This window comes from Taeniopygia guttata, chromosome 1, assembly GCF_048771995.1.
Source record: "Taeniopygia guttata chromosome 1, bTaeGut7.mat, whole genome shotgun sequence".
Taxonomy (NCBI): domain Eukaryota; kingdom Metazoa; phylum Chordata; class Aves; order Passeriformes; family Estrildidae; genus Taeniopygia; species Taeniopygia guttata.
In genome coordinates, this window is record NC_133024.1 from 96,400,547 (window position 1) to 96,424,523 (window position 23,977).

The following is a 23,977-nucleotide window of genomic DNA, read 5'->3' on the forward strand; positions in this document are numbered from 1 at the left end:
TTTAGCAAACAAACCTCATGAATCATGATCTTATAACGTAGCTAACCTCAGAAATGCTGAGTCATGAGGAGGTTATGGGAAGTATCAAGTAGAGGAAATTAATCTCACTCCCATTCCCCTGCTTTTCTATTTTTACATTCTCCTTTTCCTGGATCATTGCCTTTAATCTGGGACCTTATTGATTGAATGCTCTGCCTTGTACTCTCACAGAGAAATTAATGGATATAGCACTGCAGCGAACAGCATCGATCAGCTGTAGTCAATGACTCAGCACTGTCACACAAACAGGGGAGACAGACTCATTTGTTGCCCATAGCACATAAATAACACATTTAATACAACAAACCAAATTTGTTCTCCAAGAAGAACCTTGTCATGTAACTATCCAACCTACCACCTACTTAGATTCAATGCTGAGGAGAACAGCCTCCTCTCCTCCACTAACATAATCCCCACATTTATTTACAGCAGTTATGTTCTCGCTTACTTTACATCAACAGAGATTGTGCTGTTCCAGTTTTCATGGTTACATCACATGATCTACACAGTAAGAGAGAAAAAGGAGTGTATTTTGTAGAGTAAATGGCAATGTTTTAAGGCATCATTTCCACATGGGTAACTATTCACACTTTTGCCATGATTTTAGATTTTATTACATTTTGTATTTATTCATGTAATCTCTGCATTTGTTGTTACTAAATTCTAAATTTAAAATGGGAGTCTTGGCAATAACTCTTGAGACTAATAATTGGGTAGAAGCTAAAGTAACATAGTCATTCAGAGTTCCCAAACACTAAAGCACTGAGTCTGTAGTACTGGAATCAGTAAAGAGGGTAGCAGTGGATCCCAGTTTGAGGCTGAAGCTGCCCTTCTTTACAGGTGAGGGCCAGCTGTGAGACACCAATCTCACTGCTGATCTTCTAGCACCTGATTAGAGTATGGAAACTGGAGGCATAAAGTGGACATGAAAGGAAAACGCAGGCCCAGCTTTAGCACTGCTAGGGTGTTGGGACATGAGACAGCTTGGGGTCTGAAACCAGAAAATATTTCCAGATTTCATGCTAGGGTCACAGCCAAAGTCATAGCAAGCATCTACAGCTGTAAGTCTGAAAAGGTCTTTTCCCTCCTCACTGTGAGGATCAACTACATTTAGATCCTCCATAAAAAGTATGTTGTTCAGTCTGAAAAATCTCCAAAGACTGACCTGGAGCTTCTTTGGGTAACCCATCACAGTGCCTAAATGCCAGCTGTAGAGTTCTTCATGGAATCTAATGAAACCCAACATTACTGCAAATTGTCTTTTGTTCTGTCCTCAGAGATGAAGAACAACTAATTGCTGTCACATTTATAATCATGTCTGTGTTATTTATTCTCTTTTCTAGACAGCAACTCCCCAAGCTCAGCTCATGCAAGTAGCAGTTTGATATGAAAACCAATGAGTTGCCAGATTTGGGGGTGGCTGCTGGAACTGGATGTGTTCACCTTTAGTTCTTGTATGAAGGCAGCAGTGGGCAGCAGCAAAAGCTCAGCTCCTCCTTGGACCTCTGGGTGTAGGCAGATGTACAGAATATTGGTTCATAAGATGCTTGCACAGGACACACTGGGAAGCCAGATTTTCAATAAAATGCACTCAGTTCCTGCAATCTATGTCACATTACCTTAGTACAATTTTTTGTTTACTTTCCATTAGTCTTTCTGCAGTTTGTTTCTGTATTTCTTAAAGTATCACCCAGTAAAACTGGCTGCACAATTCAGGATGGCATTTAACACAACAGAACAGGGCAAAATAGTTACTTCTGATCCGCTCGTTAATAATACCTTCAGTAATGACTCCCAGAATGGCTTTCACATTTCAGCATTTTGCCTCATCAGCAACTTGCATTCATTTTCTAATTTGTGGTAGCCCACAATACTCCTGCTGACTGAATTATTCCCCATTTTCTATAAATAAATTATATTTTCTTCTCTGACTATAGAAACTCATGCTTCTTTTGATTCCATTATATCTTCTTGATTTCAGACCAGCTTGCCAGCTAGTGAAATAACTTTCAAATTTAGTTCTACCTCCCTCAGCCTGGGTGTTGTACTGGAAACTTGGCAGATGACACTGACTCCATCAATTAAACTTTTTTGGTTTTGCAAGCCCTTTCTAGAGAGCTTTTTGTTTTAATTTTTTATTATATTATAGCAATTCTGCATACCAACTTTAAAATGTCTAGGGGGGAATACAGGCCTTTCATCTGATGGTTCTGCTCAACTGTAATCTTCCATTTTCTCCTTGTGTTTTGTTGCTTTAGTTTCATGTGGCAGAGAAAATGTCCAAATTGGACTCCTATGGTACAGAAACCTTTGAATTAAACCTTGAAGGCACATTAGCTTAACCTCCAAAATTAAAATGCAAGCTAACAACTGTAAATCATTTCACTCACTTTCATTAATGCAAACCAAAGTAATATTGTTGTGCATTCCAGCAATGTGGAATGATACAGGCTAGAACCAACATGGCAGGTCTCTGAAACACCAATGTACCTATGGGGTATTGCTGAAAAATTCCTGAGATTAACAGCTAAACTTATTTCCAAACCCTGGTAACTTTTTCATTAAAGAGAGCACTCTAGAGCAGATGTAGTGATATCAAAATGCATGCTTTTTTTTTACAAGTGTCCCATTCATGCCATGAATGAGGTGAGATTCTAGAATGAAGGATGTCAAGCTTTCAACATTTTGTTTTCTATCAGGTGCATTGCTCTGTTCTCATCATCTTTGTCTGACATATAGATGCATATAATCTTTCCTTCTGTATTGACACATATGTAAGTCCCTCCAAACCATTAAAAACCCACTAAAATATGGAATATTTACAAGTCTAGGTGTGAACTTGTCACTTTTCTGTGTATATCATATATGTTATTCTTTAGGACACGCACTTTATTAACACAACTTAAGGCTTATTTATTAAACCAATCCTGCACGCTCATTGAGTCCAGTGATTCACATAATGTAAAAACTGAACGTATTAAGCAACACATGTGCAATAAAAGCAAACAGATCTTTGCAGTCTAAGCTTGCATTAACCGTGGTGGCGTGGCAACATATCAAAGGCAAAATGCAACATGGCCAGAATTTCCCACTGGAGTGTTAAGCAAAGCTGCATAACTTTGAACCCACAACCAATAGGATATCCCAAACCACCCTGGGTACATTGCCATACTTAAGGTAAGAATTCATAACTGGCTGTTAATGCCTAAACTCCCCAGCTAAAATTGGATGGAATTTCCCATGAAGGAGGCAACTAAGACATGAAGAGTATAGTAAAACAACTACTCATTTTATAGAATTAACACAGCAGGAACATTAATGTTGTTTCATACATAGTGAAATTAAATTTTTTTTTAAAAAATCCACCTCAAGAGGCTGCATCTGAGGTTTTATATGGAATTTTCCAGGCTAGGCAGCTACAAAACAGAAATGTTAGGAACTCAGCAGCAGGAGCACATGTGTCTCTGGAGGAGCACAGCAGACAGATCATGACACTTTCAAACTGACACCCCAAGCATTCTGCAATCCAGGGCGTCACCAAGCAGAGCACTCTCATTGCAATGACTGGAACTGTGCACAGGGGGTCAAAAATGGCCTTTCTTTCATAGCACTGAATGTGAACATTATGAATACTAGAGGAAGCTGAACTTAATATAATGATATCTAATAAAAGCAACTCCTTTTTTTTAATATGCCATCTCCCTAAATCCAGTTTTCAGAGGACCAATACAAAAACACCATTGAGTGAAAATACTAAAGAGAGTGCAACTTAACTTGTACCCCCTAACAAACCCTTAAATGGAAGACCTCAATTTCTTCAAGTAAAATCCTGAGTATTAACTGATTTACCTAAAAGCAAGTACCAATTATCCCAGTCATTGTGCAGACAATCATGTGAAAATAGTAACTTTACTAAAAAAAAATCAGCAGAGATTTTAGATGCATATGAAATTGAACAGGTGTTACAATCATAGATATAGATAAAGAAACATGCATCTGCCTTTGTACAGGCTTTCAAACTCAAGTATATGTCTAGATATCTTGTTGAACAAAAAATATATTTAATGTGAAAAAATACAAAAATATGGAATCACACAATATTTGCAGTGAAATATTTGTCTTCCCTTGATTACTTGCTACACCATCAAAACCTAGATTTAATATTAATGTTTTTAATGAAAGAAAAAAAGAGAAAACAGCAGGGAAATACATCCTAAGCAGCTGGTAAACTCAGACCTTAACACAGGTTGCATATTTTTAATACTTTCCCCTGATGAGTCTCAAAGCAATGTGTATTCCAAAGCTCTAACATTGTTAAATGGTTCTGAAACATACTTGGAATTAACACAGAAAAAGAATAATTTAAATTATAGGCTTTAATAAATAAGACTATTTACAAGATAACACAAGACTAGAGAATTTGTGGAGGCTTAATTTTTAGCCCAGTTATTTTCTCAGCTTTTTGGAATGAATAAACACACAGGAAGACAGGATAAAAACTTCACATCTTCATCAAAGGCTTTTCATGCTTCACATTTCCCAACCCTTTTAAATAAAATACTTGCATTTTTCCTGTCCTAAACAATTACATTACACAATAGTGAACAAATATACAGATGTCACAGACTTCTAATCCAGAGCACAGTTTAATGTTCTCTCATGTAAGAAAGTGCCTTTTAAGCCGTTCCTCATCTTCACACCCCAGCTTTCTGCCTCCTTCATTTTCATGACTCTTAAGCACTGATGCTCACAGGAGCTGTAATGAATGCAGTGCTAGGCCAGAGGTTTCTTATGGGGAACACACCATCTCATTTTTAGCTTGTGGTCACAGACTGCAATCATCACAACTGTGTCCTGAAAGTGGCACACCAGAGCCAAGCAAGGCACTGCAGTATGGGGACAGCTGCTGGACTAGGAAAACCCAGACCAGATTTGGAATCATGTTTTTAACTTTAAATTCCAAATGCATTTACCAAAGGCTGAAAGAAGAGAGGCAAGTTTTAAAAAAGGTTAAAAAAAATTAGGCAACACACACTTTTTGTGGATCACATGACCTCTGGAGAGCAGCATTAGGCAGATGAACTGGGCAGACAGATAAAGATGCCCCTCCTGTAATTCCTTATAATTCATCTTCAAAGCAATATTTTACTTCATGCAATACAGTGAATTCTACAGAAAAAGTGATTTTACCTTGCTCTCTAGACACCCATCTCCATCTTGAGTTATTCTTAGAGCTCTTGCTTAGAGCTCTTCAACTGCAGATGGCAATTTTCAATTAGGTATGTGCTTCAGGGGAAATAAGGAATTTACTAAGGTCACTTAAGGGCAATGAAATCACACATGCCATATAAAATGCTTACACTACAAAATGATAGCATAATGGAATGGTAAAGCCTTTAACAAAGTCGTAAAGGGAGCATGCAGCTAGTACAGCATGTTCCTTTATTATTACAAGCTCTCCAGTTGTGCCTTTGAAAGGTTAGTCTTTTTTTTCTTTTTTAATTTTATTGAATATGTGTAAACATGATGTACCAAACTGCCTCCTGACAATGTGTAAGGGCACTCAGTTTCAAATTATATGCAAGTCAGAAATTGAAAGCAAAAATGAGGTGATGGATGCAAGTCAAGCAAGCCTACAAAAAAAGTGCCCTAACTTTGTTTTTATGATGAGCAGATTACTAAATTTGGAAAAGCATTGAAGACATTAAGTAGTTTCTTTGATTTCTAAACAAAAGTTTTATGGTACTATATGCTAAACACATAAAGCACTTTCTGATTTAAAAGTAATAAATTCTTAACAGTTCTCATTAATTAATGCATCACAACAAGAAGGCAGAAGATAATTTTGATTCATTATCAATATTATCATGTCCAAGTATTCCTGCTTTCCTTCAGTCTTGTCTCAGTTACGCAACTAAAGCTGGCCCCACAGGTGTGTGCACAGACTTTGTGTGCTCATTGCTGTCACCTGGGTTCAACACATTCATCCTCAAAATACACAGTCCAACACAACACCATTACTGCATTCTGAACATAGTTCTGCCATTAAAATTGACACAAAGGAATCCTTGAATTAATAAATTTAAAAAAAAAAAACTTTAAACAGGGCAGAATGCCTTTATCTCTTTTTTCTTTAATCAGTGAATAAAGCTCATCACCTATTAGCATGGGTTAGAGACCCATGCCTACGGTAGAAGGCTGACTTGCAGGAGCTCAGGCCAGAGAATGGTCATCCAGTCATAGCCACTGGATTTTCTTGTGATTTTAGATGCAGCACAAGGTCTATCCAATATTTTAAATGGGATAAAAATAACTTTATTTACTTTGAAATTCTTTTCACACTGTAAACAAGCATAAAACTTCCCTGGGCTATATCTCCCAAGCATCAGTTCTGTCCTGAAAAGAATTTGCTTTTTGTGCATCCAGGCTAATGGAAATTTGTGCCACACCACAGGCACAACCAAGCTGAGTTAAAACCCTGGGACAGACACTGGTTTTAGGCAGGTCCCTCTGATGCTGCAAGCTCTGAAGGCACATCATTACACATCTCCTGTGGGTGGTAGAGGCAAGCACTGAGGCTGAAAGGAGTGAGACCCAACTCCTTCCCCTGTGTCCCTAGGGAGGGTCACACCCACAGAGCTCACCAAGGGGCAGGCAGGCTGCAGCCTGGGCCAGCCCTGCCACACAGATGCTGCTCACATCCTGGGACACAGACAGCTCATGCCAACCCAGAACACACTGTAGAGACTTCGAACCACAATTCTACTTTGCTTGGCACTGGGAAATCAAAAGACCATTAATGATTGCAACATAGCTAGACAAACTGATGGGGGCAATGCAATTTCCTGCAGAGACATGAAAAAGGTGATTTAAGACCAGGTTTCCCTGGAGTCTCTTGGCCTTTAAATTTATGCTTTACTAACAGCCCTGTTAAAAGTCCTTTCTTTTTACTCCTTTTCAATTCAAAATAATAAAGGTATTCCACAAAGCCACCAGGATGAGAAGTACAAGTGAAATTTATGGTTCTGGTCCACCAGCCTTGCTTTCTTTGTGGCTTCACCACAACCAAAGATGATTAATCACAAGAAACCCATTAGCTTCAGCCCTGAAATAGGTATTTAGGAACTTGCTATGTACTCTGTGGTGTTGAAGCTCCTATAAAAGTCTCTACTGAAACTACTATAGCTGTTCTGTGTCATTCCCATTAAAACCTCACTCAGGATTTAAAGTCAGGAGTTAACAAAAATCTTACACAGAAATTAATGAGAATCTCTATGAACATAAGTGACTTTTAATTCTTTCTTTATTCCGAGTTAATTTTAAGCAGGTAATTCTATATTACTAATCTCAGGGAGACATTAATTCATAAAAATCACAGCTATTTAGAAGAAAGAGGGTTTTAAAATAATAATCATCTTCATTGTAAGCTTCAAACCTCCTAGGACTTTTACTTTCCCCACTAGGAAAGATGTAGCTACATCTCTCATAATGAATGCATTCACATGCCTGTGCACACATAAATATGAATAACCATGAAAATAAGAGGAAAGTAATTATATATCTCTTAGTCTCTAATGTCAGAAAAAAAATCACTCTGAAAATACACTCTGACTAGTTCTCTGCAACTTTTTTCCTTAGAAGATACTACAAGACAGCAACTGAAAATATTTCTCCCTTCCTAATAATAGAATATATTCCATGGTAATACACCATAATGGCAGAAAACTTAAATAAAGTTCCACAATGAACATGGTACTACTTAACAGTAACTGTCCTGATGGACTGCATACCAATATTCTTACAGCTAGAGACCTATTGGAAAATAGTTTACAACTTTGTTTTTCATTATGTTCTGACTAAAGTCTTCAGGAAAAATTTCTCTATCTTTGTGAGGATTTTATTGAAAACCTGTTTCAAAAATGTTATCATACTGTGCAAATACTTCCTAAGAAACACAAATCCTTGTTTTGAACTGGGTAATCCCCATTGTAGTAGAACCTGTTTAGCTTACATTTCCTATAACAGTACCTGAAGTTTATATTTTAACTCACTGCAAAATCTTTAGTGCAACAGGAACTCCCTGTATTGTCACAAACACATTCCAGCTATGCTGATTTAGCTGCATCCACACACATCCAAATAAAATACACCAAAACCCTAGACATGCTAAAGGACTGCACCTTTTGCAAAATCTACATTTTAAAAGTTAAAAAATACCAAACAACAAACACGTCAGGAACTTCTTTTCCCAGATATACTAGGATGATAACACCACAGATTTGCAGCGCTTCAGCCAACTGACCAAAGCATCTCGGCTTTATTTCCAGTCTCAGCTCACATCTGTGTTCCATCAGAGCTAAGAAAGTTTGAGAATCTGCAGTAAAACGAAGGTGCATCCGACTTAGGAGCACATGGATTGTCAGACAAGTTACGGGGCTGCCCCGCAGCACCGCCCGCTTCGCTCCGCAGCCCCCATGGAGCTCACACGGCGTCTTAGAGGCAGCAGCAGCTGGAAGGGCAAACCTCGCTCCGACCCTCTCCGCACCCCGACCTCGCCACCCCCCGGCTGTGAGGATCCGCCTGACATACCTGCGTCTCCATTTTTCCCCCGGCAGTTGTTTCCTCTTTTCCCGAAGCCGAAGAAGCGGGGACAGCCCTTCCCCGGGCTGGCGCTGCGGTGCGCTGCGGTGCGGCCGCCGGGGGCTGCGCTCGCTCCGCTCCTGCCCCGCTCCTGCCCCGCCCGCCCCGAGCGCCCGCGCCTCCCGCAGGCACGGACAGCCCTGCCGAGCCCTTTAGGTCCAACAGGTTTCCTTATATAGGTAAACACAAATTGCATTCCTGGTGACAGAGCCTAACTGGGAGTAAGCTTCATTCAGTTAACTCCACAGATACCAAATGGGACCGAGTGCCTGAAGTTTGCTTAGCACAGCGAGGTGAAGGGTCTTCAAATGGGAGAACAGTTTCCTTGCAGTAGTTTAGCACCTATGTAGTTATTTCATTACTTAAAGTCATAGCAATACTGAGTACTATGTTCGCATTGCATTAAACACTTGACGACTTTACAGAACACTGAGCCTGCATTTTCATCCTAGAAAAGTGGAGGTGACAAAGGTATGTATGTACTACAAGGAGACAAAGATTTGTGCACACACCTTCTAAAAGTGTTTAAATAATTCCCATAGTATTGAAGTTTCCATATAAAGACTATCATATAGCAAGTGTTATGTGAAAAGGTTAGAAAATGAGGATTGCATTACTGATATCAATGGAAAGATGCAGTGTAGGAAAAACTTGTTTTTCTTTTTCTATACAATGTAATAGTTAAGCATTTGGTGACAGATCTGTCTTTGTTAGAGATGTGTGATTACAATATATTAACAGACACACCCCTACCTAAACAGGGAAACGGAATAGAGGAAGTACCAAGAACAAGCCTATGCTGCACTCTACAGAGCAATGACATGTGTACTTCACGTATTTTTTTCATCACTTTGACTGCTCACTACTTGCTAACCCTTTTCTGCAAACACAACTTGTTTGTCTGGAAAAACTTCAGCAGGCAGCTAATTAATTAATTAATTAATTACAGGGAAAATAATGTAATATGTGTCACTTTATTATATTCAGGCAAGATTCACTGTTAGATATGGCTTTTCTACAAGCTAAAACATTGCTGATATGCAGGGGAAATTAGCAAAAAGCAGGAGGAAAGGGGAAAAAAGCAACAAAACAAATGATGGAGGAACACAAAAGTATAAGTGAAATTGAGAAAATTTTCAAGATTTGATAAAATTATGAGAGGCTGACTTAAAAAAAAATACAATGAGCTCTAAAATATACAATGTTTTTTCATTCTGTCCCCTGGATATATTGTCTATAATTCAAAATGCACAAGAGACAAAAATTTGGCTTCCTGGTGACCTATGGAGTGTTAGAAACACTGGTGTACCACCCAAAAGCTGGAACTTATCATTATCCACTGGACTACAGCATGTCTTATTGCTGCCCAATATATGACTTGAAGATCATTGCATTACTATATTGCACAGAAAAGCTATTCCCAATGTCCAGACCTAATGGTTTCAATAATTCTTTAGTTATAATTTTCCTCTTTCCCCGAGGCATAAACATTCAGCCTCGTGATACTGAAGGAGTTTGGTTTAGAAGTTGAGAAAAATGAAAAACAATACCAATAAAAGTTGTAAGACACTCAATAAATACATCTAAAATAGTCTCTCTATACAGTGTACAGGGAATCAAGAATATGTGGCCAGGGGCTTGGTGTAATGATCTTCATTTAGTTCTTTTGGGACAGATAACCCACTTGTGGCTCAGCTGCATAAGAAGAGGATCTTGGCCTTGCCAAGTTCATGCTCCTGTGACAAAGCATTTGCACTGGACTATACAGCCAAGTATTCCCTTACCACCGGTGATCTCATGACCAGTTCCTGAATGAGTATCAGGTTTTTTGCATGAGTCAAGCCAATTAAAATTCATCAGATTCCCAAAACTGCAACAACAAAGGAATTTTTAGAGGGCTATTAGGCTAATAGTAGATTAGCTAGTAGATATTACTTCAAGTATGGTTGACAGTCTGTCTTTAGGATAGCACTTTTTCTGTTAATCAACCCAGACCCACAATAAACATCACATTCATTTATCTAAAATGCTCCCTCAATTAAGGATTTTCCCACCATTTCTTCAGTGCACATACACGTGCTTTACTTACCCTTGTCTCAAGCTGAAAACTCAACTAACTTTCATACTCTACACCTGACATACCCCTTTACCTCCTGACATACCTGTTTACCTCCATCTCTTTACCCAAACATCATATTGAGAATCAGTCAGGGGATCTAGGCTCTTACAGCCAGGCATGAAATCTCTTTCTTTACTTCTTGGCCCCCAAGCTGTGATTTTATTAGAATGCTGGCAAAAGCATGAAAAGTTTCCCTGAGTCCTGCATATGCTACCTTTGTAAGAGAAAATGTGCTTAAACAATACGTGTAATAAAATAATAATTTATTCCTCAAACATAAATAAGAATGAAATTTATTTATATTTGCACTGCATGTCTCTGCTAAAGTATCAACAACAGTTAATCATAATAATAGATGTCATAGTCATATCTTTTTTATTTCTGAGTACTTTATTTTTTTAAGAATACTCTATATAATTCTCATGCAATTCAGCTAATTCTTGAAGCTAAGAGTAACTTAGACTTATTATCTCCATTTACTGTTGTGTTACACATATATCTATCTTCATGTAAAGCTAAGACTAATTACGCTGAAACCATCCTCTCCTTTTCTCCAGGAAGAGGTCTGTACGATACAGAATACAAGCAAATTTGAGCTTGTGTTCTGCATCAGAGAGTATAAGAAAAGATCTAAGCAGGCCTCTAGGATATGTTGGGTTTAATGCTAGGAATTAAAAAATTCATTAGAAATTAATGCAGTGGATGACAAAGAGTGATTTTCTTCACTGCTACGCTTCAAGCTTCCCCCAGCAAAAGCCCAGCATTAAACAGACACTCTCATTCAGTGTGTCATTAGCTTGTTTCCTGTGCACAACCCATACAAACAGTTTATTGGCATTAGTTTAGTCCCTGCTGTTTAGATAGTAACTATTTTGTAAGCCAAATGACCTTTGTCCAGCAGAGCCAAGAATCATGCTCCTGGGCAGAACCTTGGTTATAGATCAATGGGTTGCTGACTTTCTCTTTACTTCCAGTTGCATGCTTTACTAGCTATACTTACTTCATCTCAAAAAGTGGTTTATAAGAAATACTTTCTCTTATGAAAAGACTGATGGATTTTTCCTCTTCCACTTCTGCCCATTTTTAAAATACACAGTCATGTCACTCTTTGTGGTTTTGTACCAGAAATGGAAACCTAGTGTAAATTTTCATGGTGAATTTTGATTGAATAGAATAGGTGAGAGCAGTACACCAAGAAGTGTATATGAAACAAATAATGTTATTTTCCAGTCATCTTGGCATGAATCTTTAAATATCTTCCTTCAACTTTTTCCCTGTTAAATGCTCAGGGTGAAACACGGCAGGTTTAGTCTCCTTTCACTGAATTCTTACTCAATAACAATGTTTGCTTCTGAAGTTCTTTGTAGGCTGAAATTGTCCACACTTGACTGGCTAAATAAATTGGCTCAATTTAGCCAGGTAAGTATAAAGCAACAGAGATCTCTCAGGTTTCACTGCACAATGCACAGTGCTGCACATTTTCCAGAATCAAGCTGTTAATGCATTCTCGAAATTCTAATTTCTTCCATGCAATGGCAACACTTCCTTTCACTTTGATACAGGCAAGATTTCAAACCTCATCTTGGTATCTGCATCTTTACATCTTCAGTTTCCCTCAGAGATGTGCATCACCAGCATCCCACAATGTATGTTCTGTTTGTGGGGTGCAACAAGATCATTCCTTCAATAGTTTATTGTTTGCTCTCAGCTACATTAGCCAGCCCTCAAATCAAGTCCTGTGCTCAGCTAGGATGGCAGCAGTGACTACCTGACAAATGAGGTAGATTCAGTTATAACATTCTTTGTTTCAAATACAAATCTCTTCAAAGACATGCAATATCATAGGGCATCTTTCTTTCTACATCAAATGGTTTTTAGCTTAAAATCCTAAACCCCTGAATACATTTCTGTGTACAAGTCCACAAGTGTTTTTTCTTTACTACTATAATATAATTTATACATGTAGAATGCTAACATTGCATTTTAAGATACTGTGGCAGTATACACAGATACACAAATACACAGATAGACTCAGACTTTTAGTTTACAACCTGAAAAAACTATGAACAAGATGCCCTGGTGTTAAATACAGCCTTCCCCAAGCAAGCTAATTGCTAGAGAAATTCGTCTGAGTGGATTTGTCTGAGATAGAGTTAACTTTCTTCTGAGGGGCCAGTAGTGTTCTGAGGTTTGGCTTTGTAGTTGAAACTTCATTGATAAAATACTTTTGTCTGGCTGTTACTGAAGAGTGCTTGCACACCTCAACATGCAAAGTTGCCTTTTTTTCCCCACACTGCCCTACTCCAGTGAGAAGGTCGGGAGTGGGCAAGGAAAGGGGAGGAGACACTACCAGTAACTACAGCTGATCCATGCTGGCCAAAGCGATGTTTCATACCATCTAACAAAAATTTATTAAAGCCAAAGATAGACTAAGAAGGAGGAGGGTGGCTTCCCAAGGTAGCCATTGTTTGGAGACTGGCTGGGCATTGGTTTCCTTGCAGTGTGGTGACTCTGTTACTTTGCTGTGCTTCCCACCATACTCACCTATTAATTGTCTTTGTCTTGGCCCATCAATTTTCTGACTTCTGTTTTTTCTCTTTTCTTCCTGTATCTCACTGGGGTGGGGGTAAGAAAATGAACTGTCCCATCCAGAGACTAACAGCAGAGAAATTTTGAAAATTTCTCATTACTACTACTCATCAGTTATTTGCTTTTGCCTCACAGAAGATACTTCAGGGCAGCTTGAGTAAATGCTTCCATCTCATTTCATGGAAAAGTAAAAATCTGTGATGCTACATTGCCCTCTGCAGTGGCCCACTGAAGTCATTTGACTTCACCTTGAAATGCACTAGAGGCATCTAAATGACAGTCACACATCTAAGAAACAGCTGAAGTTGTCTCTCAGCCACAAGTTCCTTGATTATAACCACATGCACACAGGAACTTCAGGGAAAACCACAAGATTTCCAGGTCAGCAGGTACCCTGGCCACAGACTTGGGCCTGAGAGCTACATAGCCACAGACTGTAATTTACATAGTCAGCTGACAGGAGACACAGGGGTTTGCTTTTCTTCCAGCAAAGGCAAACTAAAAATTACTGTAAGAAGCTGCATTCGTTCAACATTCAGGGTGAACATGAAAGTAGTCAAGAAAGAAGAAACGGAAAAGTTATTCAGAAGCAGTAACTCACAACTGCACATACTGTGGGCAGCTGAGCACATACCTTATCTGGGGAACACTCACGGTACAAATCAGTTAACTTTATGATACAACCCTTACTTTTTATTATTTCCTGATCTGGTGTTCAATTTTACAGCCTTAATGCAAGTACTTCGTTAATAAAGCATTACTTATAAAATTTGACCACATTACTTAACCTTTACACAAAAACAAAGATGTCAAAACAAGTTAAGGGCAATGACTAAAGGTATTATTTTTACCCTTGGGAAATGAATTGAACTTTCTTCCTCACCAGTCTTTCAAAATGCATCATTAAATCAATGTAACACAACAAGTTGCTATCTTTACCCTTGTACCACGTGTTCTTCAGGTTTCAATAGCACACACTAAACAAGAGCTTTATTATTTCATTAAATACATTTTAAACTCAAGGTTGTGTATTAGATGGAGCCATTAGCACACAATCTAGCAAAAAAGCTATTTGCTTCCGTAGAGTTTAAACACTTTATCTGGAAAAGTTAATGAAGTAATTATAATGTTGTTATTAATGAAGATTAGAGATGGATTTAAATGGCATTTGGAAAATAAACCAGACAATTAAACAGGCTTTCAGACTGTGTAAACTCCTTAGGGTCTGGAGAAAAAACTCTCAGAATACCTATACTAAGAAGGACATTTGCAAAGCACTTAGTTCTTAATGCCATAGAATTCCAGACAGCAGAAATTATCTTCATGTCAACATCAACACTGGGGACTGCAAGCACTGTGATGCTTAATGCTGACCAGCTGTGCTTGAAGCTTTGTTTTAAAGTCCTCTCAATATGTCTTTAACTGCAGCACCTTCCATATTAAGCATACTTTTCTGATGATGGGGTAGTAGAAATGTCATTAATGTTTGAATTGACATAACTATCAGATTAGTTAAATCAGTGACACAATTTTACATGTAGGAGAAGGATGATGCTGCAGATGAAAGAGCCATTGCCAGATGAATTTTTTATATTTAATCCCATGTAATACTGCAGAAAATGGAAGAAAGCATGTGAACTGGAAAATCCTGGAAAATGAGCCCAGAGAGATGCTCCAGAGCAGGAGTGTGCAGAAGGGCAATGCAGGACTGCCTGTTCCCTTGCTTGCCATGAGGGCAGCATCAAACTCACGGTGTGTGTTTGCTTTCCTTAGCACTTTTGGGGACTCACAGCCTGGCAACTGCATGAATTCATTTTACCTGACTACAGAGGTGAAGTACTGAAAATTGGAGCCCAGCCACCATAAGCTCTTTTGTGGTTCCTGGAAGCAAAATATTGTTTCTCAGACCATAAGTGGATCACCTGAAAGAGGTGTGCCTTTCTGAGGGTGCACCCTTCAGAGGGTGACCACACACATGGCTTAGAATGCCAGCTACATTCCTTGAATTGGGAGATATGACTGCTGGCCAACGAGCATGTGAAAATGAGCTACATATCTAAGAAAATATTGAGCACTACTGGAACATATGGACTAGTTTGATCCTTACAGTAGAACATATGGACTAGTTTGATCCTTAGTTTTAAACAGTCCATATCTTCAAGCCTCACTGTGTGTGTAACAATATCAAAACTTAGGGAAAGACAGAAAAGGCCAGAGAAAAATTTGCATTCTGGGAGGTGAGAGTATTTAAAGGAAGAGTGGATTTTTTTATTTACAGGTCTTTGTTATGTGGAAATCCTGAAACGCTGATCAACAGTAAGTTTTGTCATGGAGTCCCCAGATGAGGAAAAGGAAGGAAACCATTCAACAGCACATAAGGACAAATGTGGATGTATTGCAAAATCAAATGTTTCTAATAAAAAGTGATCTGTCCCAGCCACTACTTAAGGTAAACAGTGAACTCCTTTGTTCCAAAATTTATTGAAAATAACTAGTTAAAATGCATTTTTAGATTTTGTGTCTAAACAAATGAAAATCAGAGATAATACTCTGATGTGTTCTGAAAGAACACATATTCAAAGAACTGTACTTTAGAGTATACACATGACAGCTGAGGCTTCACTTAGGATATCCTTTGACCTTCTCACTGGGAAGATGAGAGAGCAGCAAAGATGAAGAACATTAAGAAAGCTGCAAGCTATAAGGAACAAGATGGAAAGGACATGTAGTTTAAACAAAATATAGAACTTTTAAGGAGCTTTTGAGAGAAATAAGATAAAAGAGAGAGACTTGATTATGGTTGCTCAAGGAAAATGTTCACCTAAAACACAACAAATTTAGATTAGATGTGAGGACAAATCTCCAAATAAGAGTTATTCATCAATAGAGAAGTCTGCCAAGAGAAACTTCTGGGATATCAGAAAAGGAAATACTTAAAGGGAGATTAGATAGTATACTCAAAATAGTGAAGCAGATAAACCTGTAAAATATGCAAAAGACTGGAGTGGATAGCTTCTTTTAGGCTATACTAACTTCTTTCAGCCCATACTTTGGAGTCTTTGTTTAGAACTTTACATATAAAAATTCCTTTACAGGATTTGGCTTGTGAAAGGAGTAAAGATCCAGTTCTGCAAAGTCTTAAGCATTTTAAAATTCCCTAGTTATGCAAGTAGCCTCTCTGAATTCAGTTTATTTCAACTTAGTTCATATTATTATATACATATAATACAGAGTGACCAGAAATGCTCCCTAACTGCCTTAATTAAAAACTGACAATCCTTTGACAGCAAGCAAAGGATTGTAGCTGAAGGCTGGCAGGTAGGAAACAACAGAGGTAAATTTTCATCTACTCTAAAGGAAATATGTCTCCTCCATTCATTCATTGTCTCCTGCTACCCAAGGTTTGCTGGTCAGTGACACCTGGGCCTCCTTAAACTGGAGTCTTCTTCCCAAGGATTTTATTACTTTAACTCACAAACACTCTTCTGATGTAGATTTAAAAGCTGTTAAATAATAAGTTCAGGAGAGCCACAGGAATGAAAAGGAGGAGGTTTTATCATGCCAGACTGCTCCATCATTATTCTGTTCTTTTGGCCCTGCCACACAGTATCTGCATTGCCAGTCACAAACCAAGGCAAAGGGAAACCATTGCCCTGATGCCTCAGGTTTTAGCTTTTATATTTTTCAGATTCTGTACTGCTTTAGTGTAGTTCTGTGCTTCATATTGGGGAATAGTAAGCTCTCTTCACAGAGTAGGTAGAAAAAATAATTCCTTTCCTAGCATGGGACCAGGGACAAAGGATCCAAATGTCAGGCCCAAGAGCATAAACAACGGTGGATTGAAGAAAACAAGAAAACGAGAAAACGAGAAGACGAGAAAACAAGAAAACAAGAAAACAAGAAAACAAGAAAACAAGAAAACAAGAAAACAAGAAGGATGTGACTTTAGAAGCTGAAGCTATAACTGGACAATTAACTCCAATATGCTAATGGACCAGAACTATGAAAGTGTGAGACCCTGTGACCCATCATCCATTTTGTGACCATTTTGGGTTCATCTTGGGTGTAGCCCTGGCTGGGCTCTTGAGCTGCCTAAGGTGAGGGCCTTTTGAGGCCTTTTAATAAATGCCTACTTTATTCTTTATCTCTGTCTATCCTCTGCTCTAGGTCAGCCTTCTCAAGGCTTCACCCTGCCGAGCTAATTGCTCTCTCAAGCAGCATTTGACACCTGGTGTAGTATGCTGGGATGCGGAGTAATTAAGCTTAAGCTCACTTGTCAAGGCAGCTCTCAGGTATGCAAAAGGCACAACAATCAGCTCTGTGTGCATGGAGGCCACCTTACCCTATAGCAGCATCTTCTGTAATCAGATTCCTGCCATAGGGAATGTCTTCCCAGATCCATAATGCAGCTGCCTCCACTTCTGAGCTATGGGCTGTTGCTGCATTTGAAGTCAGCACTTCCAGGGCTCGGTTTAGATCAGCTATTTTAGGCATCTGCTTTAGGAATTATGCCCTCTAAGTGCCTACTTTTCTCTGGGGACTGTAAAGTGAATATTGATCGTTGGCAGACACTTTGTCAGCTGATTCCCACCTCTAGATATTTATTTTTCTGTAAAATTTGGCATCACCTTACCAACTACAGCAAGTAGTCAGACAGTAGGAAAGTAGCAGATCTGTCACTGGAGGAATAGAAGCAAATAATCAAATAACCTCTAACCAGTCATCTTCACTGCCAGGGTCCCTGGAGACATTATGTGCAATAAAGAAAGTTTAGCTATTTGTTCTTGTAACTAAATATAATCACATCTGTAAGTATTTGGTGGGTAGAAGCTGGCTGGTTGGATTACTTTTTAGTTTTTAAATTTTTTTTTTGTTTGTTGAACTTCACAGGAGTGCTGACTGTTCTAACTCTATTTAATAGAGAGAAACAGCAAGCTAATATTTTTTTCATATCTTTTTCAAAGCCCTCCTGAAACACATTGTACTCTTCTAAGCAGGAAACTAACTGGTCTGTGAATATTGTTTCAGACCCACATTTTGACCAATTCTAAAAGGAATTAGACCTGCATAAATAATTAAAAATAATTTATCTGTTAAAAATCTACAGACTATTGCACAAACATGTTGGTTCAATCCATGTTAATCACAAAGGTGAGGAATAAATGCTTAATTAATGGCAGATACAGAAAAAGAAGTTTAATTAAATCTAACTGTTAAGAAACTTAGACTGTGAGCTGATCTATAGCTAGGAAAATGTAGTCACTGTCCTTGGGGTTCCATTATCCTGGCAACAACATCTACTTTTTCTCCTTTCCTATTTCCTCTGTTGCTTAAACACCTCTTGTTACTCTCTCTTCCAGTAATATTGAAGGTGTAATTGAAGGAAGAAGTGGATAAAATTGTTCAGCCCATTATGGAAAATACTGCAGCACATTTTTCAATGAATTTGAAAATACTACCAGTTGTGTCTAAAAATTAAAGGTAGTACTATTTTGTTTACAATCCAGGAGTTTTGAGTTTACAACAGTGTTAGAATGACAGCCTTCATGGAACCAAAAAACAATTTTGTTCACTTTGTGAACTCATATGTCAAGGAAAATGAGAGAGTTTAAAGAAGTATCTCTTTTTTATAGCCTAGAGATGCCAGAACAACTTAAAGTGCTTAGAAATCTCTGTAAGCATGACCAAAAATCTTTGTGAGAAGCGAGGGCAACTTTCATTCCCTGAATATTTTACTCTTCTCTATTGGAATATAAGCTTTCTGCATGCTTTGTCTCTAAACTTGATTGAAAAAATCTGACAGGACCTGTTGTGACATGCACTCCAAAGAGAAGCATCAGAATTTACATAGAATATTTAAATACTGATTTCATTTTGCATAAAAAATTGTTTATTCCACCGTTGAAGCAATTAAATGTACTTCAGTTGACACACTTCAAAATTATACTGAGTAACACTTGCCCTTCTTTAGGAAACTATGTATCAATGGCCTCTCTCATCCTGTTCAAAAGGCTTGAAGGTGGCTTGCACTTTAAAAAGGAAAAAATATTGCTTATTCTTCATGGTGTTGAAAGTCTGAAATAGGAAGGACATTTTCATCTTTGACATTTGCATCAGTTGTAGGCTTAGAAAAAACCAAATCTAGGTACTTAGACCAGTACCTATAGATTTATATATAAAACACTATTTGGGGTCATTCAATAATGAAGAAATGACACTGTGATATTGGAAACAAGGTATTTTAGAGCAGACAGGGACACAAAGCTTTAGCTGTTTATGTTTATTGAGTGCTACTACTTATAATAATTTCATAAAGTTTGCAATATTAGCAGTTATCTCAAGTGAAGTTCCAGTTCAGTTAAATCTGCTCCATGCATTTTCTTCACCTTCAACTTCTTCACCTGAGCAACTGTATTCAATGGCCATGTCCAGCAAAATCCACAGCAGACTTCTAAAAAGCGAAAAATCAGGATAGTCAACCATCAGAATTTGAAAATGTGGTCTTGTATCAAGATTATTCAAAATATTATACTTCAGTTGATGTTCAGACCACAAGAAAACTTTGCACTTTACTGTGCTCTTTCCCAGGTCTATAACATCTCCAACACATCCAAGAAGGGATTCCCAACACCCTTCTCTTCAATCCTTTTCCCAGTACAAGCAGTATGTAGCTTTCTCCTGAGCAGCCTCAGTACAACAGCCCAAAAAGTTTCAGCCCATGATGTGTTCTCTCACCGGCTGGAGCTGCTGTTTGTCTGTGTGGGTGGGGATGTGTATACAGGCTCAAGATTCTCATTGATCCTAGGTGGAAGGGCAGCTCCTTCCCCTTACCTTTTCATGTATCTGCAACTTATTTCTGGCTTGCAAGAAACTGGAAGAACCAGTCACCCATTGCTGCTGGGTGGGAGTGCTGGTAGGTGGAGTGACCCCAGCTGTTTGTTTGTTGAGAGGCTACTGAACTGTTTGGAAAGGAGGTGATACTGCTGACATTGGCTTCACCTCTGCAGGGTTCAGCTGGTACATATATGATATGGCTTCCTGTACAACCTAAAAAAAGTTACAAATCCCATAATTCATCTTTTGAATTTACATAAAGGAAAGGGAGTTCTGAGGTAAAAACTAATTAGCAATGTTAAAAATTACTGAGAAAACGTAAGTCAAGAGACATCAGAAAGTGATATACCAATCATAGTTACAATGAATGGGGCAAAAATCTTTGCCACATTACCATTTAAGATAAAGGGTACAAAATTATGATAAACAAATTCTGTATTGAGGATGAAAGCAGGATTCATGACACGATGTTTGTGGTTTTCAAATTCTAGCAGAGCAGAAACAGGCAGCAAACAGCGATGTGGTTTCTCCAATTTGATTATTTGATTGCAAAGTTGGCATAGCATTGTGGGCAGTAACTAGAGAGGATGATCTTTCCTTCTATAAGATATAGCTCAATCCAAGAAGTTATTTCCAAATTATCACAAGCAATGGGGAACACTTGTATTGAAATAATAAGGGAACTTTGGGCAAGATACATTTAGGAGATGGGATAAAGGGGTGAACCTGGGTGCCACTGTTTCAGGGGAAGGAAAACAGTGGAGTTCTGGTCCAGGTTTCCAGCTCCACTCCCTTCGAAGGGAGGCCCCCCCACAGCAAAGGGGAAAGCTCTCTTACAAAGGGAGGTCCTCTAATGGAGGGGCCCGTCCGGCGACCCCTCCCATGAGAGGGGGGGCCAGAAGAAGGACTGAGGGATTAATCCAACCTCACCTCCCCCCCAGTAGGGGCTGGCTCGCTGCAGGATGGTGCAGGGCCATTGGGGGATGGGTGGGGCTGGCGGGAAAATGTTGGCAGAAGAGAAGGGTCAAGGCGGGAAAATTGGGTCTCTGTAGCATGGCTAGCGCCATCTTGGGAGGGGGTGCCGGGTTCACTGCATCTCGCCTGGGGAGGCACGGCCAATGCCGCCCCTAAGGGAGGATAACAGTGTCCGGCAGGGCGCTTGGGGCAGCTCGGCTGCTGCCATCCCCAAGGGAGAAGGTTGGGGGAAGTCTGTGGGGAAAAGGGAAGGGGGGGCTTCGCAGAAGCCGAGGGGAAAATCTACAGGAGAGGGGCCCGACGCGGCTGGAAGCCGACAAAATGCGTGGATGTGAAGGGCCTCTCTTAGAATGTTAACAATTCTCCCATAGCTGACGTGTCGCCATTTACAATTCTGTCCCTTTGGTGTCCTTTCGGCCCCCCCTGCCCCCATAGCCCAGAATAGGGTGGAGAGGGTAGAAAAGGAAGCTTTCCGAGAAAGAGAAGGAGCTTTCCAGTATGAGTTACCCCAAAAAGACTGAGCAAGGTTGTGTCCTCTTCAGAAAAGAAAAAGCCTCCTGGCTGCCAGGGACATGCAAGCCTGCAGCCCCCATCTGGATGCGGACGGTGGTTAAAACACAGAAAAGAAAAAAAGGTAGCCCAGCCACCCGCCAGGGTCCCCATCCTGCTCTGACCCAACTTACCCTCCGGGCTCGGACAAGGAAATCTCTATCTCTCTCCTCGGTGGTGGAAAATCGCGCTGAACTGAGGAGGTATTCTTTCGCAGTTTGGCTCTCCCAGAAGCCTGGGTGTTCCCGTTAACCAGAGCTCATCCCTGAAACTTTGAGTTCAGCCACTGTCAGTCTCTGGTCTCCAATCAAATGCCGTCCCCTGACGGGCCAGTCTTCGAGCTCAGTCCATCGAGCCACTGCCAAACTGTCCTCTTTGTCCTCGGGTAAGTCTACCCGGCTCCCAGTCCCTGCAGTCCCACTGCCCCCACAGTGCGGGTGCTCCCAGGCAGGGTAGAGAGCACGCTGGCGAGGACGGAAGAGGGTCCCCGGAGCTTCAGGTTTGTTTTCTGCCCAGCGAATCCACTCCTCTTAGCATGAACAGAGCTCTTACAGTGGCCGAAGTCCTTTCTCTCTCCCCCCTTTCACAAATCGATGGAAATAACCATCCTCTGCTGCCATTTGTTGCCGTGCGAGACCGGCTCTGGGCGGGCACCTGCAGGAGCACGGCGAGGGGGGGAGAGGCGGCGGCCGCTTTCCCCTCGTCTCTGCGAGGCTCAGTTCCAGCGCAGGAACAGACGAAATAGCGACATGGGGCTCGGGTGCAAACACGTGTTTATTGCAGAAGCGTGTTCCCGAGACCATGGGGCACCGACCCGAGGGTGGGTTATACCCCGTGCCGGGGGTGGGGGGGGAACCTGAGCCGTGGCAAATAGGATGGGAGGCAGGGGAAGCCCTGGAGACTCCGGGAGGCAGGAGCAGCAATGGGAAAGGCCGGGTGGGGTGGGGGGGGGGAGCAGGGACAGACCATGTGGCGAGGGGGAGTGATAAGGATCGGGACAAGGGACAGCAGGGGGAGGGGGGAGGGATAATGGGGGGGAAGAAGAGAAAGTTACAAATCCCACAAATGGGGAAATTCTGCCCTAGAGGAGCAGGCTGCACAATGGCTTTTTTTAAAAGTTAGATGGAGTAACCTGAAAACACTTTCCAATATTCGTCTTACTTGCATATTAAATGATTCCTTGGCTCAATTCACCTTGTCATATTTGCTCCCAAGCTATGGAAGTAACAGATTATTAAGCTCAACAACTGTTCAGGCCCAAGGTTTATCCCTGGACAATGCCTTCAGAAAAGCTGGGAGAAGGCAGAACTTTCTCTGCTTTCGGAGAATGGTGATGCTAACATGCAAGAAAGAGAAGAGTATTACAGTGTTTTGTAGTTACTTATGTAGACAGCTTTTGAGATGTAATTCCACTGTTAAAACTCAGGGGAGACAGTTCAGGTGGCAAACTGTGATGTCTCTATAATCATCCACAGTGTACATTTCCTCGATATCCCTGTGTTCCTGCAGTAGGTTGTGCATATATTTACAAATGTGTGCCTGATTTTTTTCTTTCTTGCAAGTATGAGATATATGATACATGTGACAAGCCAGCTCATTAGCATGACAGCAAGGTGCCCCAGTGTGTTTGATACTACAGTTTTAAGACATAGGTGACAGTAAGGTGCTAGAAAATAGGTAACAAAAGAATAATGTTCTGCATCCCTTTATTTTGGACAGCAAGGACTTTAGAGCTAGTTAGGAATTTTTCCTTTTTTTTTTTTTTTTTCTTCTTCTGGTCTCTGTGGTTCTGTGGTATGAAGTATGTATCCCTTGGAATTCTTCTTCAGAAACATGCCAGCTTGAGGTTTCTTCTATTTCCAGCGAACAAGAAGATAATTGAAACCCTTCCTGAGTTACAGCTATGTTTCCTGCTGGAGACAGTGACAGATCCAGCAAAGCAGTGAGAACACTAAAATGCAGAAGAACATTTGCTGTGTTATTCCCTTCATACTTTTAACACATACAGCAATTCCCTGGACCAGACCACAGATTCTAAGAGGCAAATAGCAAGAGATGACTGAAAAACAGATAGGAGCAGAAAATTATTTATTTTTCTGCAGCCTGTGAAAGTGCCAAACCTATCAGTCTACAATACAGCACACCAGCCTGGCTGCTGAGGGGCAAGGAGGGGTGCAGCTCCAATGGCCATTCACCACCTTGTTTCTCTGCTGAAAGCCATTACAGTTACCT

The 23,977-nt window shown here is 40.1% G+C and overlaps 1 protein-coding gene and 1 long non-coding RNA gene across 2 annotated transcripts in view; both read right to left on the minus strand.

Moving 5' to 3' along the window:
- Positions 1-8,765, minus strand: part of MID1 (midline 1) — a 244,413-nt gene extending 235,648 nt beyond the window's left edge. The window contains exon 1 of the mRNA XM_072933817.1: positions 8,629-8,765. The gene's annotated coding sequence lies outside the window, so the exon portion shown is untranslated. The remainder of the gene's footprint in view (positions 1-8,628) is intronic.
- A 14,669-nt stretch (positions 8,766-23,434) lies between these two features.
- Positions 23,435-23,977, minus strand: part of LOC140680342 (uncharacterized) — an 80,669-nt gene continuing 80,126 nt past the window's right edge. Inside the window, exon 4 of the long non-coding RNA XR_012051511.1 lies at positions 23,435-23,696. This is a non-coding gene — a long non-coding RNA (uncharacterized lncRNA). The remainder of the gene's footprint in view (positions 23,697-23,977) is intronic.